The sequence below is a fragment of the Aquarana catesbeiana genome, linkage group LG04 (assembly GCF_042186555.1).
Source record: "Aquarana catesbeiana isolate 2022-GZ linkage group LG04, ASM4218655v1, whole genome shotgun sequence".
NCBI lineage: Eukaryota > Metazoa > Chordata > Amphibia > Anura > Ranidae > Aquarana > Aquarana catesbeiana.
Genome location: NC_133327.1, coordinates 271460139 through 271473650, shown reverse-complemented (window position 1 = coordinate 271473650; position 13512 = coordinate 271460139). Strand labels below are relative to the sequence as shown.

The following is a 13512-nucleotide window of genomic DNA, read 5'->3' as shown; positions in this document are numbered from 1 at the left end:
GCCCTCCAGCTGTTGCAAAACTACAAGCCCCATCATGCCTCTGCCTGTGGGAGTCATGCTTGTAACTGTCAGCCTTGCAATGCCTCATGGGACTTGTAGTTTCAAAACAGCTGGAGGGCCGCCAGTTTGAGACCTCTGCTCTAGATCAACCTTTCTACCAGGGTGCCTTCTGAGTTCTTCAGGGGTGCCTTGGCAAAATGCCTAAGAATGGTTCCAAAATGCCCAAAAATTGTGTGCAGGCCAGCTGGTGGATCAAGATTGCTTTTTTGGTACTCAAAACCACAGGTTTTCATTGTGCAACATTACAACCTTGGGCACTGGGCAGGTCAGCCACTAGCATCCTAACAACCCCTGAAGTCGTCAGTTGATAAGGAGGACATCAGGTGCCTGCATAGCATGCTTGTTTGACCTCCGCGCCCCAGCATTGGGGGTTACGTTAGCTGCGTGGGTCAGAAAAAATGAGGAAGAAGAGATGCTGGAATACTAGGTATTACCAGTGTGCAAAAGTGTGTGCCTTGACTGGAAACATATTAAGAAACACTGCTCTAGATCAGCATCCTGATGGATGGTGACAACGGTTAATTATGGCTTTGAAATGTGTCAGTTTGGGGTTTCTTCCAGGGGTGCATGTGACAAGTTGGCAATGCAGGAGCACAATTGGAAGAGAGTAATCACTCCAGAACAGGAAGTGCCTGAACAGCACCTTTATGGCAGAATGCTTTACTGAAAGCTGCATATTTAGGACTATTAAACAACTTTTGAAGTTACAATAACGTGTTTAAAGATGATACCATACTGAATGCATAGGTTATTTTCACACTGGGGCGGGGGCGTTAGCGGTAAAGCTCCGCTAATTTTAGTGGTGCTTTACCACTGTTATAGCTGTGCTTTTTGCCCGCTAGTGGGGGTTAAAAGTGCCCCGCTAGCGGCCGAATAAAGGGTCAAAAGCGCTAGCAAAGCCCCCACCACGCTTTGTAGGAGCTTCAGCAGCGATGCCCATTGATTTCAATGGGCAGGGGCGGTGGAGGAGCGGGGTGTATACACTGCTTCTCCACCGCCTGAACGATACTGCTTGCAGGACTTTTTCTTTTCTTTTCTTTGAAAATTCTTTTTATTGAAAAATTTCACTGTGGAGGTATAAAACAGGGCCCTTGGGGCCTACCCCGGCCAATTGGTGCACATAGCCATGTGCATAACAGCGTAACACTCGCGGTGTATCTCAAAACTAAACATATCTAACTACAGTTAAAATTACTAACAACATATCTAGTACCCAGTTTTAACATGGTAGGCTAGTGACAGGATGTATCTATTCCTGTAGGACCTCTCATCCCTCTTATCTGCCAGAGCCGGATGTTGCAAGGACAGCTAGGGTCGAGTGAAATCACTCTACATCTGGACTAACTCCACCACTCACTTGCTTGGGACCTGGACCCCAACACTCAATGGGGCCAGGTAGATATTCAGGGTATCTATTGCAGGACTTCTTCTAATGTCCTGTAAGCGCACTTCCCCAGTGTGAAAGCACTCGGGCTCTCACACTGGGGCTGCAAGGGAAAGCATTTAAGGCGCTATTTTTATTACAAAAGTGCCTGAAAAATGCCCCAGTGTGAAAGGGGTCAAGAACATATTTAATACAGTGTGTGTTTGTTTTTTTTATTTTTTTTTTTTTATTTTTATTTAAAGCCAGTGTGAAAGGGGGTCTAATATATCCATTGCCTGGTATCTGCAGTTTTCGAAATGTTTCATTTCTTTAAGGATTTATGCAAACACTTCATTTTAAAAGTAAACCTCTTACAGGCTAAATTCACCTTAAGGCTACTTTCACAGGAGGGGAGAGGGTTGGGGGCGCGTTGGCGGTAAAGCAACTCTAATTTTAGTGGCACTTTCCGGCCACTAGTGGGGTGCTTTTAACCCCTGCTAGCGGCCGAATAAAGGGTTAAAAGCGCCGCTGCTTTGGCAGCTGTGCCCATTGATTCCAATGGCAGGGACGGTGGAGGAGCAGTGTATACACCGCATCCGCACCGCACGAAAGATGCTGCTTACAGGACTTTTTGTAACGTCCTGCAAGCGCATCGCCCCTGTGTGAAAGCATTCAGGGTCTCACACTGGGGCTGCAGTGGGAAGCTTTTTTCAGGCGTTCTACATGTGCTATTTTTAGCCCAAACGCGCCTGAAAAACGTCCCAATGTGAAAGGGGTCTAAAATAAATGCATATATGTTTGCAGGTTAAAAAAAAATGTGCATTTATTTAAATTTTTCCTGGAGCCTGCAGAGCATCAGCAGATCGTAGGTGCAATGCTAGGATCCTGCAGAATCTCATCATAGCTTTCTGCCCATACCACCTATATTGGCAGACAGTTACTGAAGAGTAAGGATGAGCTCTGGCGTGTTCACACAGCCCAGGTGCAGAGCCTGCCAGGAAGTCGGCACTGCGCTAATCACAGGCAGTGAGACATTTCCCGATCTCTGCAGCCGCGCTTCCAGACAATGTTTCACTGCCTGTGATTAGCGCAGTGCAGTGCCGACTTCCTGGTGGGCTCTGCACATGGGCTGTGCGAACACGCTGGAGCGCATCCTTACTGAAGAGCAGAAAGATCAATGAACTACAGGAGCGCTCACCAGCCCCCTCGTAGTTCATTGAGAACTACATGCTGTCTGCCATGGTGGCAGATGTTAATTGTAGTCAATTCATTCACAGATCTCTTTTTAAATTGTGACAGTTGGTGCGGGGAGAAGATCCCCTGCCTGCTGTGACAGTGGGGAAATGGAGGGGCATAGGCAGGTGCTCTTTGGTAACATGTTACATCCCTAAATATGGGTGTAACATGTTACCAAAGGTGAACTTATCCTTTAAAACCGGGTATCTCCATAATACTTTGTGCACAGCCTGATTAAACTTACTAAAAAGGTAACAATGCTTGCATCCTAGGAAATCTTCTTTGTATAGATGGTCAGACTGATTCCTGCTAAAAGAGAGGAGTAGCGTGTGTGTCACTTCTCTGTGCATCAATCTGTAGCGTGTATAATCTGCACTCTGCAATATAATATGAAATGTTAGTCATGACTGCCTAATGTTGGCAATGAAAAGAAATCGATATGCAAAATCTTCATTTTATCAAGGTAACTTATACCTTGGATACCTTCACTGTTGGAATTCTATTTTTTATTTTTTGGGCTATGTAACAGCTGCAGAGTGCTCCAGACACAAGTCGTCTCTTGCTACTTGTACTAACTGAGAACAGAATATTGTATTTAAAACATGACAGTTCTACAAGAATACCGTCCATTAGCAGCAATCCGCAAGTTTAAGGTGTTAAAATGATTCCCCAGCAGAGTAGTGCATGATTTTCTGTGCATTCTTCGGCTCAGAATTCTGCATCAAGCATTTAAAGATGTCCTAAAAATGCATAAAAGAACATTGCTCAAATAATGAAAGCTAATAAACTTCTTTTGCAAATGGCAGATCATTTTACAAAATACACCTAGTAAAAAGTTTTACTATCTTATACACAAGTTATGGTGTTGTAGTTGGAAATGGCTCCTAGGATTCAGTACAAAAATAAAGTTGGTAAAAAGATCAGTAAAATCTTTGCTTGGCTGGGATGCATTCTTTCCAATCTGATCTGTGATTATTTAGATAGGTGTTCTTAATCTTATGTTTAATTTTTAGGGATGATGGCTTGGCAGACCTGGTATAGTTTGAGTCAACATTTAAAAAATGTTCTTTTTTTCCCTTCAAAGATTTGTTTGAAATTGTGTTCTGAGTAATTTGTTGGCCTTCCTGAGTTTTATCTTCCTAAGCCAGAAAGGTTCCACAACTTTTCTTTTATATAGCTAAAGTATTGCATGAAGGTATCAACTCAGTAAGTAGGTTCCCTTGCTTGAAAAGCTAGAATATGCACACTCTGTCAAAGAAGTTGTGAAAGCTTAAACTGGTTGTAACCCTAAAAAAAAAAACATGCTTCTGTTCCTTTAAGGCATGAGATATAGCACGGTGCTTTTTCCATGTCAGTTTTACCTGGCTGATCCTGCCTGTTCCTGTGTGTACTGACCACGCTTACCATGGCTGGAGATCCCTGATACCGTGGTCAGATTGCATGCCTCCTTCATACTGCTGTGTATTTAGCTTCTCTTCATGTCCCTTTCTCCCCTTCCTTCTCTCCCTTCTCTCCCTGTCATTTCTATAGTGTGTGTGTGTGTGTGTGTGTGTGTGCGCCGATCTCCTCCCCTTCTACCTGGTGCTGCTCCTCCTGTTTTTGGTAGAGTGGTTGTAAAGTAACATCTATTATATACTTTTATCCTCTGTTTCAGGAACATTAGGTACAATGTGTTGGGTTATTTTTTATTTATTTTTTATTATAAAGCTAAATACCTTCTTTGCATAGCTCTGCTGTGTGGTCACAAGTCCTCCCTCTGCTAGCTTGCATACATCAGAGGGGAATCTCAGCCCCTCCCACTGTACTCCTTAGATCGAGAAGGAGAGCAGAGAGGACATGTGACCACACACCAGAGCTGGGCAAAGAACGTGTTTTAGCTTTAAATTAAAAAAAAAAAAACACACACACTGTATTTAATATGTTCTTAGACCCCTTTCACACTGGGGCGTTTTTCAGCTGCTTTTGGGCTACAAAAAGCGCCTGAAACGCCTCCCCTGCAGCCCCATGTTAGAAAAAGTCCTGCAAGTAGCATCTTTCACGCGGTGCGGGAGCGGTGTATACACTGCTCCACCACCGCCCCTGCCCATTGAAATCAATGGCACCACTGCCGTTGGAGCTCTTAAATCTTTATTCGGCCGCTAGCAGGGGTTAATAGCGTCCCACTAGCAGCCGAAAAGCACCGCCATATAGCTAAAATTAGTGGCACTTTACCGCTAACGTCCCCGCCCCAGTGTGAAAGTAGCCTTATACTGCATTCTAGGCAGATATAAGATGCAAATGAACATGGCTATGCAGTCAGAAATATACTATTATAACCCCTTTCACACTGGGGTATTTTTCAGGTGCTTTAGCGCTAAACAAAAGCGCCTGCAAAAATGCCTCATCTGCAGTCCCAGTGGGAAAGCCTAAGTGCATTCACACTGGGGCGGTGCGCTTGCAGGATGTTAGAAAAAGTCCAGCAAGCAGCATCTTTGGGGCGGTTTGCGAGTGCTGTATACACCACTTCTCCACCTCCACTGCCCATTGGAATGCATTGACAGCGCTGCCAAAGCACTTTGGCACCACACGGGCGCCTTTAACTCTTTTTAACCCCACTGCTACCCAAATAGCGGTGCATTACCACTACCGCCACCACCACCGCCCCAGTGTGAAAGGGGTCTAAGACCCCTTTCACACTGGGGCATTTTTCAGGCGCTTTTGGGCTAAAAATAGCCTGTAAAAACACCTCCCCTGCAGCCCCAGTGTGAGAGCCTGAGTGCTTTCACACTGGGGCGTTGCGCTTGCAGGACGTTAGAAAAAGTCCTGCAGACAGCATCTTTCGGGCGGTGTGGGAGCGGTGAATACACCGCTGCTGCCATTGAGATCAATGGGCACCGCAGGCAAAGTGCTTTGGCAGCGGCGCTTTTAACCCTTTTCCCACTGCTAGCAGGGGGATAATAGTGCCTCGCTAGCGGCCGAAAGGCGCCGCTAAAACTAGTGATGCTTTACTGTCAACGCAGCCAGCGCATCAGTGTCAAAGTGGCCTTAGCCGCAGAAAAGAGTACTGCAGGTGAAATCTCTGGATTGCAGCAAAAGCGTTTATAATTTTTAATGGGCTTCCTTTTATCTTTTGACTGGAGCTCTGCTTTAAGTTCCTTGGCTCTTTACCCACCCCCACAATAAGTTGTGTATTAAAGCCAAACTAAAGGGAATTTTCAGCTTTTGTTCCTTTTAATAGGCATAGATTAAATTTAGGGCAATAACAGAGGCATCTTTCAAATCATTGTGTTTCTACTGAGTACAGTAGAATTTTTTTATACTGCACTAAGAGCTAGTAGAGACCTAACAGCGGATTTTTCCTTTTATCCCTTGACGATTGCTCTTCACTTGGTTGGAGCTTATACTGTATATTTTTGTTGTACAGTTCTGAACACAAACACAATCAGTGCTCTAATAACGTGTGACATTATAGCAGCCTGTCAGACCTCGGGCGGTAACGAGAGGGGCGTACCGTGCCCAGGAATCCAAGGGAATTGGTTAGAAAGTGTTGAAATGCTTCTTGAGAGACTCAGTGTAGTTTGTTACAGAAGTAACTCCTATATACTTGGGATGGAATGTATGCATATCATCTATTTATATGTATATTTATACACCCTCTCAGAATGGTACCATGTCAGCGGTTTTAAGTAAACTGATAAAAATTCCACAGTGCACGCCCCCTTTCTCACAATATACTTGTACACGTTCACTAGTGCACATGCATACATGATGTTTTTGTAGAGTGCAGCTTGGATTGCAAAACTGATTTGGTTAATTTTCTTTTTTTTTATGAATGGTGAAAAAAAAAAAAAAAAAAAAACATGTTTATTACAGAGCTTTGGAATGCTCACCTGGTTGATTTTTCTCAGAGTCTGAAATAACACTGACGTTTTATTTACATATTTTATGGCCTCTCCTACAACAGTCAGTGTTGGTGTACTGAGATTTTTAGTAGCTTATTAATCTGTTTTTTTGTTCTAGCTTTCCAGCGGTTTTGTCATTTTATTTTTCAATGCCAAAATTATTTGGCTGCCTAAAACAAGTCTTGCACAGGCAGTTCTTTCATCAGTAGAGGCAGAAATATCTGACTGCCATTCATTAAACCAGTGGTCATCAACCCTGTCCTCAGGGCCTACTAACAGGCCTGGTTTTTATATATTACCTTGGGGAGATGCAGACTAGAATTCTGGAATTACTGAGCAGCAAATGATATCACCTGGAATGTATTTCAGTTATCTTGCAAACCTGGCCTGTTAGTGGGCCCTGAGGACAGGGTTGATGACCACTGCTTTAAACAATCAAGGGGCCCCAATACCACCACAAAAGACAAAGCTGTCCAGCAAAAGTGGCCTTACAACTTTTTACTTTTATTATGGTCTAAAGCTTATAAAAAGTGTTAAAACAAAAAGGGAACAACTTATTTTGACTCTCCTGATACCTATTTCCTTTAACTCAGCGCTATGGAGCACAAATTCCAACAACATGCATAAAAAATTAACTAGATTAAAACTCGAAATATACAAACGCGAATTAAAATGTTCACAAGATATGTATAACTCAGCAGCCGCTTAATCAAAATTGATCACTTCCTCTCATCGGATAAATTCTCAATACTAAACCGTATTAAATTATTCATCCAAAGCAGCGCTCTTGTCAAAAATTAAAATTGACTAGCTACCAAATGTCCAACAACATAAGTGTACTTGCAGAGAACAGAGGTAGCAGATGGAGATGAGAGCAGAAAGTCCAAAACACACAGAGCTGGAACTCTTAGTGTCATCTGTAAAGCGTGCACCTTCCACCAGATTCCTCTAACTCGTGTATCACACACCCCTCTGGGATTTGAACTCACCAGACCTCTGTAATAATCGAGCCTTAACCGATATCCAGGGCTAACTCCACACAATGTCCTCAATCGGAATCTCAAACTAAATCCTCAGGAACCCAAAATATGAGAAGGAAACTCCACATAGTCTAGTCCGTTTTGAAATTTTTATTTGAATACTTCCAATAATAAAAACGTGTGCTCTTTAACAATTTTCACAGTCCTTGCTCCTCGGTTGATCTTATAACCAGTTGTCTTTCTTTATTGTCAAACCGTTTACTGAGGGGACATACAGTAGTTCCGTAGTGTGCTGAGTGTCCCACCCCGTCCAGCACCACTTCCGGTTTCCTCAGTACTATAAAAAGTGTTGTTGCTCTTTAAAAATGTTAGTTGGACTTAAAGCAGAACTAAATGTAACAAATTGTGAAAAGGCAGCTTTTTTAAATGTCTCTTCTGCAATAAAGTACATTTATTCGCAACCCTCTATGGAATGTTAACTGAGCTGCACTGCCAGTGTGCTGGGATGACCAGCCAATCAAAATGACCAAAGACCAGCACCCTCAAGAACCCAGGGAGAATATGCCATCAAAGGATCTTGTTAGACTGTTGGAAGAAAGGTAAGTATGTGGGCCTTTAGTTCTGCTTTAACTAATAAATCTCTTGGGCCCCTTTCACATGGACTGTCTGATCAGGTCCACCTATCAGTTTTTCAGGTGAACCTGATCAAACCCTCCAGTCTCTTCTGTGGCGTGGCGGATGTCAGCGGACACCCACCGCCATCCAATCCGATCCTGTCAGCCAAAAACAGATGGATGGTTGTCCTATTCCCCATCCATCCGGCAGATCAGATGGAAACAGGCGGTCCGTTTCCATCTGATTGACCCATAGAGGAAAGTGGGACTGTGTCCGTTCTGCATAGCGGAGTGGAAACGGACCTGTCATCCACCTGATCAGTGGAGAGATCCCCCGTTGAGCAAGCGTATTCCGCTTGGCGGAGGCGCCCATGTGAAAGGGGCCTTATTTTAAAGAACAATGGCCAAAGCTTTTTTTCCCCCATATTTTTCATATGGGTCTCATATAGGAGAGCACTTTTGTTCTGCACTTCTGTGACCCAGAGACATCACAGAGCCACTCCAACCTCTGGAAGGACCACAAACATTATTTCGGATCCACCTAGATGCCTGAACAGCAGCTGGCTCCGCGCATCAGAGCCAGAACCAGCCGCTCCCATAGCCTGCACAGCCTGGTGCTCCAGTAAGTGCTGAAAGGGCAAAACAGAGAGCTGGTGATTAACAGTCACCACTTTCTGTTCAGTAAAGACCAGGAACTGAGTGGTCATGTGATCACTCGGTTTCTGGTCTTAGAGCCGGCGGGAGACAGCTGCGGCATTGGATCAATGCTGCATCCACATACAGTAGATGATTGTGTTTTTTATTTTATTGATTTTGTTTTAATTCAGCAATTCTCGTCTATTTAAATATGCATATTCATCTAATGCCCTGTACACACGATAGGACTTTCCGATGGATAATGTGTGATAGGACCTTGTTGGAAATTCCGACCGTATGTAGGCTCCATCACACATTTTCCATAGGAATTTCCAACACACAAAGTTTGAGAGCTGGTTATAAAATTTTCCGACAACAAAATCCATTGTCGGAAATTCCGATCATGTGTACACAATTCCAAAGTACCACGCATGCTCGGAATCAAGCAGAGGAGCAGCACTGGCTATTGAATTTCATTTTTCTTGTATCATCGTACGTGTTTTACGTCACTGCGTTCTTGATGTTTGGAATTTCCAACCAACTTTGTGTGACTGTGTGTATGCAAGACAAGTTTGAGCCAACATCCTTCGGAAAAAATCCCATGGATTTTGTTGTTGGAATGTCTGATCAATGTCCAATCGTGTGTACAGGGCATAAGGCTACCATGTCTGCAGGGTAACACTAATCCGTGAGTTAACTGCAGAGTGAATAGTGTCGTCACCTTGTTAAAAATTTATCAGAATAACCTACTTGCAATATCATCAGGTAATAAAATTATAGTATGAGGAGACTGGTGAAAACAAAAACCGATGTGTTAAAGCTGTTGTCAGACTGAATCATTGCCTTTTTTATTTTGTCTATACTTTGATAGTATTCAAACACATGGAAAATCTTTATTCTCATAAATTTTTCTCATTCACGTTGCAGAAACAAAAGCCACGCATTTAAAATGTGCATAAAAGGCATGTCATAATTTGTTTTAAAGCGGAGTTCCACCCAAATTTTGAACAATATCTGTATGTATTCTCTTCCTTGCCTAGATGCTGACATGCCGTTTAAAAAAATTTAAATCGCCGTAATTACCTTTTATTTTTCTATTCTTCTTTGCACTTCCTGGTTCTCCTCCCGTGGGAGTAGGCGTGTTTCTAGCCTCTCCCAGACTCCTGGGAGCTAGTCTCAGGCTTCCCAGGATGCCACTGAGCATGTGCGGGAACGAGCAGTGAATGCTGGGAGCACAGCATTCACCACATCCAGGAAATAAATGCTTGTGGGCTTCAAATGCCCACAATGAAGATGGAAACCGCCTGCAGTGAATAATATGTTATTCTTTCCGACGAAATCTGACACAGGCGGACATATTACACACAATATGTGAGTATGTAATGCTGAGAAGAAAAGTTTGTGAATGAACTCAAAAAAAAAAAAAACGATAGATAGGTGGACCCCCGCTTTAAATCAATATGTATACTGCTTGTGTACTATATACCTGCCTTTGCTTTACACTCCTGAATTACTGTAACGTGCACCTCTTATGTTTTTTTTTGTGAAAAAAAAAGAAAAAGGTTCCACAAAATTTGCTTAAAAAAATGTATACATATGTGTGAAAGGCCCTTGTGGAATTGTAGAAAAGGTGCATAGATTTTTTGCTTCCATTGGGCAGGTCTAATCTCTGAATTCTGTAAAAAGGATTTGGTGGTTTCATGACTGCCACATGTGACACTAGAAAACATGGGGAAGCGGTATGCGGCCTCTTGCATAGTTGTGTCAAAGAAATTACAAATACAAGCAGAATTTAGGCTAGAAAAGCTTTTGGGAGCTCAGCCTGAATGTCCTCTCTGGATTGAGGCATATGCACCTTTGACCACTGAGCACATGTGGAGGGGGTTGTAGCCCTCAGACCCTTAGTGAGGACTTAAGTTTCTGTGGTTTTTTTTTTTTTTGTTTTTTTTTTTTGTTTTCACCCACCATTCGGCACCATTTAAAATCACTGGTTCTTCAACTACGTACTGGAGCTGTGTTCTATAGCTCAAGTTGACTGACATTCTGAAGCTGCTGATACTTGACTGTCATGCTTTTTAAATAAATTGATAGAATATGCAGCTAATTTTGCAATGGCAATACAAGGCTGCTTAGAGATAATTTTAAATGTGTAAATTGTGGAATGGCAAATTGATATACCTGAGTCAGGGTTTGTAGTGTATTGGGCATGTTCAATTTGAACAAAAAAAAAAGAGGGCGTTATCCCAATGACAGTCATTGGGAAGGCATAGCAGTTACTATGGGTAACAAAGGGCAGTTCTGAAGTCGTATCTAGAAAAAAGTAAATTTTATCAACCAGCAGTAAAAAAAACGCAAGGGAACGTCCGGTTGCCTGTTACTAATGCACAAACGGGATGTCAGGCGATAATTATCGCATGAGTGGACCATTTTACAACCAGCATTTCTAATCGTATGGCATATGGTCTGTCCATAGCCCTGAGAATGTTCTCGGAGCTATGGACAGAGCAGATGCAATATGATTATACATTTTGTGTATTTGAATGTGTTAGCACTGTTATGTTATATGTATGACCTTGTCTGTTTTTGACGAAGCACTTATTGAGGTATCGTCACAACATAGGTGACACTGTGAAGCTGCACACCAAGCAGAGTGTAGCATGTTGCGTTTTTTTTACTGCTGGTCAATAAAATTAACTTTTTTTCTAGATACCACTTCAGAACTACCCTTTGTTAAACATAGTAACCGCTATGCCTTCCCAAAGACGGTCATTGAGATAACCCCCCCCTTTTTTTTTTTTTGTCCACAGTTTATGGTTACTGTGACAACACCTCACATGGTGAGTGGTAGAGAAGTATATTAATCAAGTGGACTTTTTTGATTATACCCGTTGTTTTTTTGCTTTGGTTCAATTTGAAACATGATTTATAGTCTATAGAGCATGCCATTTAAGGGGAAATGTCTCTTCTGAGTTGCCTAACAAGGATGTTATTGAGGGTAAAGGGGGTTACTCTACTCCCAGCTAAAAAAGCCCAGGCCTCCCTTCTCTGAGGAAAAGAATGGTTCATTTTGTTACACCGAAGCTTTAGATGCTAAAGCCAAACCAATTCAGGAGCAGTTTCAACTGCAAACCCCTGGCCCCTAAATCCTTCACACCTGCAGAAATATACGCTTCAGCATGAAAGGGGTGCCCCCACTTTTCAGAGTGTGGGGGTCTGTTAAACTTTGTGGCCTGGGTATGGGAGGTCATTTTCACGAAGTGTTTTTATTCCCAACTCTCTCTCTCCTTGCTTCATGTTTTCCAGCCTTTGGTGTCACTGCTATTAGCAGACCTTCATGCAGCTCCCATAGGTCTTCTAGAACAGAGGATTATCTTCCCAGTTCCTGTTTTCAGAAAGGTTTCAAAGATTTTATTCCATTACTTTTTCATAAACGAAAGGGGTCATGTTGCCCCATCTTGGATCTCAAGGCCTTGAATGTCTTCATTCAGTACCAAAAGTTCAACATGGATTCCACAAGGCCTGTCATAGTCTCCCTTTATTGGGGACCCTTTCTGGCCTCCTTAGTCATCAAGGCTGCGTACTTGAATGTCCCAGTTTCCAGCACATCAGCGATTGCTATTGCCAGTGACTGCCTTTCGCACCCCCTTGCCTTGTTATGCTCCCAGGTCTTGCTTTGTTATGCTCCCAGGTCATCTCCATTGTGGGATATCTGGACAAGCACCTTTTGAAGGAACAGTTGGCACAGATCCTAACCAAACACTGTGTTCAAACCTGGAAAAGGTATGGTTAGATCCTGAACCTGCAAAGGTCTGTTTTGGAGCTGATTCATCATTTGGGGTATCTGGGTTTGATTTTCAAATAAGAAAAATTTCAAACTCTCTGCTACCAGCCTCCAGACTTTTCAGGCAATTCAATTGACACTTCTTCTTTGCATGAGAATTATGGAGCTGATAGTAGTCTCTTTTCAGGAAGTCTGCTACCCAGTTTACTCCTGTCCTTGTCAACTAGTAATTCTAGGTTCTATTAGGGGTGAAATATTGACATTCGTACCAGTGATCCCTTTTCCGTGCTCACTGACAAAGTTTAAAACAAATGTAACTTTTTTACCTGTTTACTAACTTTAAAATGAAAAAATTTACACTAGAGGGTAAAATCTCTAAACCAGCAGCTAGCACACCATTAAGACCCCTTTCACACTGGGGCGGTTTGCAGGCGTTATTGCGCTAAAAATACCGCCTGCAAACCACCCCAAAACATCCTCCGCTGTTTGTTCAGTGTGAAAGCCCGAGGGCTTTCACACTGAAGCGGTGCGCTGGCAGGAGAAGAAAAAAAATCTCCTGCCAGCCGCATCTTTGGAGCGGTGTATTCACCGCTCCTAAACCGCTCCTGCCCATTGAAATCAATGGGACAGCGCGGCTATATCGCGGCAATACCGCGGCTATAGCCGCGCTATACGAGTGGTTTTAACCCTTTTTCAGCCGCCAGCGGGGGGGGGGGTTAAAACCGCACCGCTAGCGGCCAAATACCGTGGTAAAGCAGCGACAAAAATAGCGCTGTTTTACCGCCGACGCCCCCTACCTCCCCAGTGTGAAAGCAGCCTAAGTTACCTGGGCACTAGTGTGGGAGCACAGAGGTGTTTTTTTTTTTCTCCCCCACCTGGAGGAGTTTGTTATACTATATGAAGATTATTTAATTTACAATTCACAGTGGAGTTGCTTTGTGTGCATGGACATTCTTCTATA

The 13512-nt window shown here is 43.1% G+C and overlaps 1 protein-coding gene across 1 annotated transcript in view; it reads left to right on the top strand.

Annotated features, from left to right (window-relative positions):
* PSMD1 (proteasome 26S subunit, non-ATPase 1) overlaps positions 1–13512 on the top strand; it is a 139198-nt gene that overhangs the window by 86907 nt on the left and 38779 nt on the right. The window lies entirely within an intron of this gene.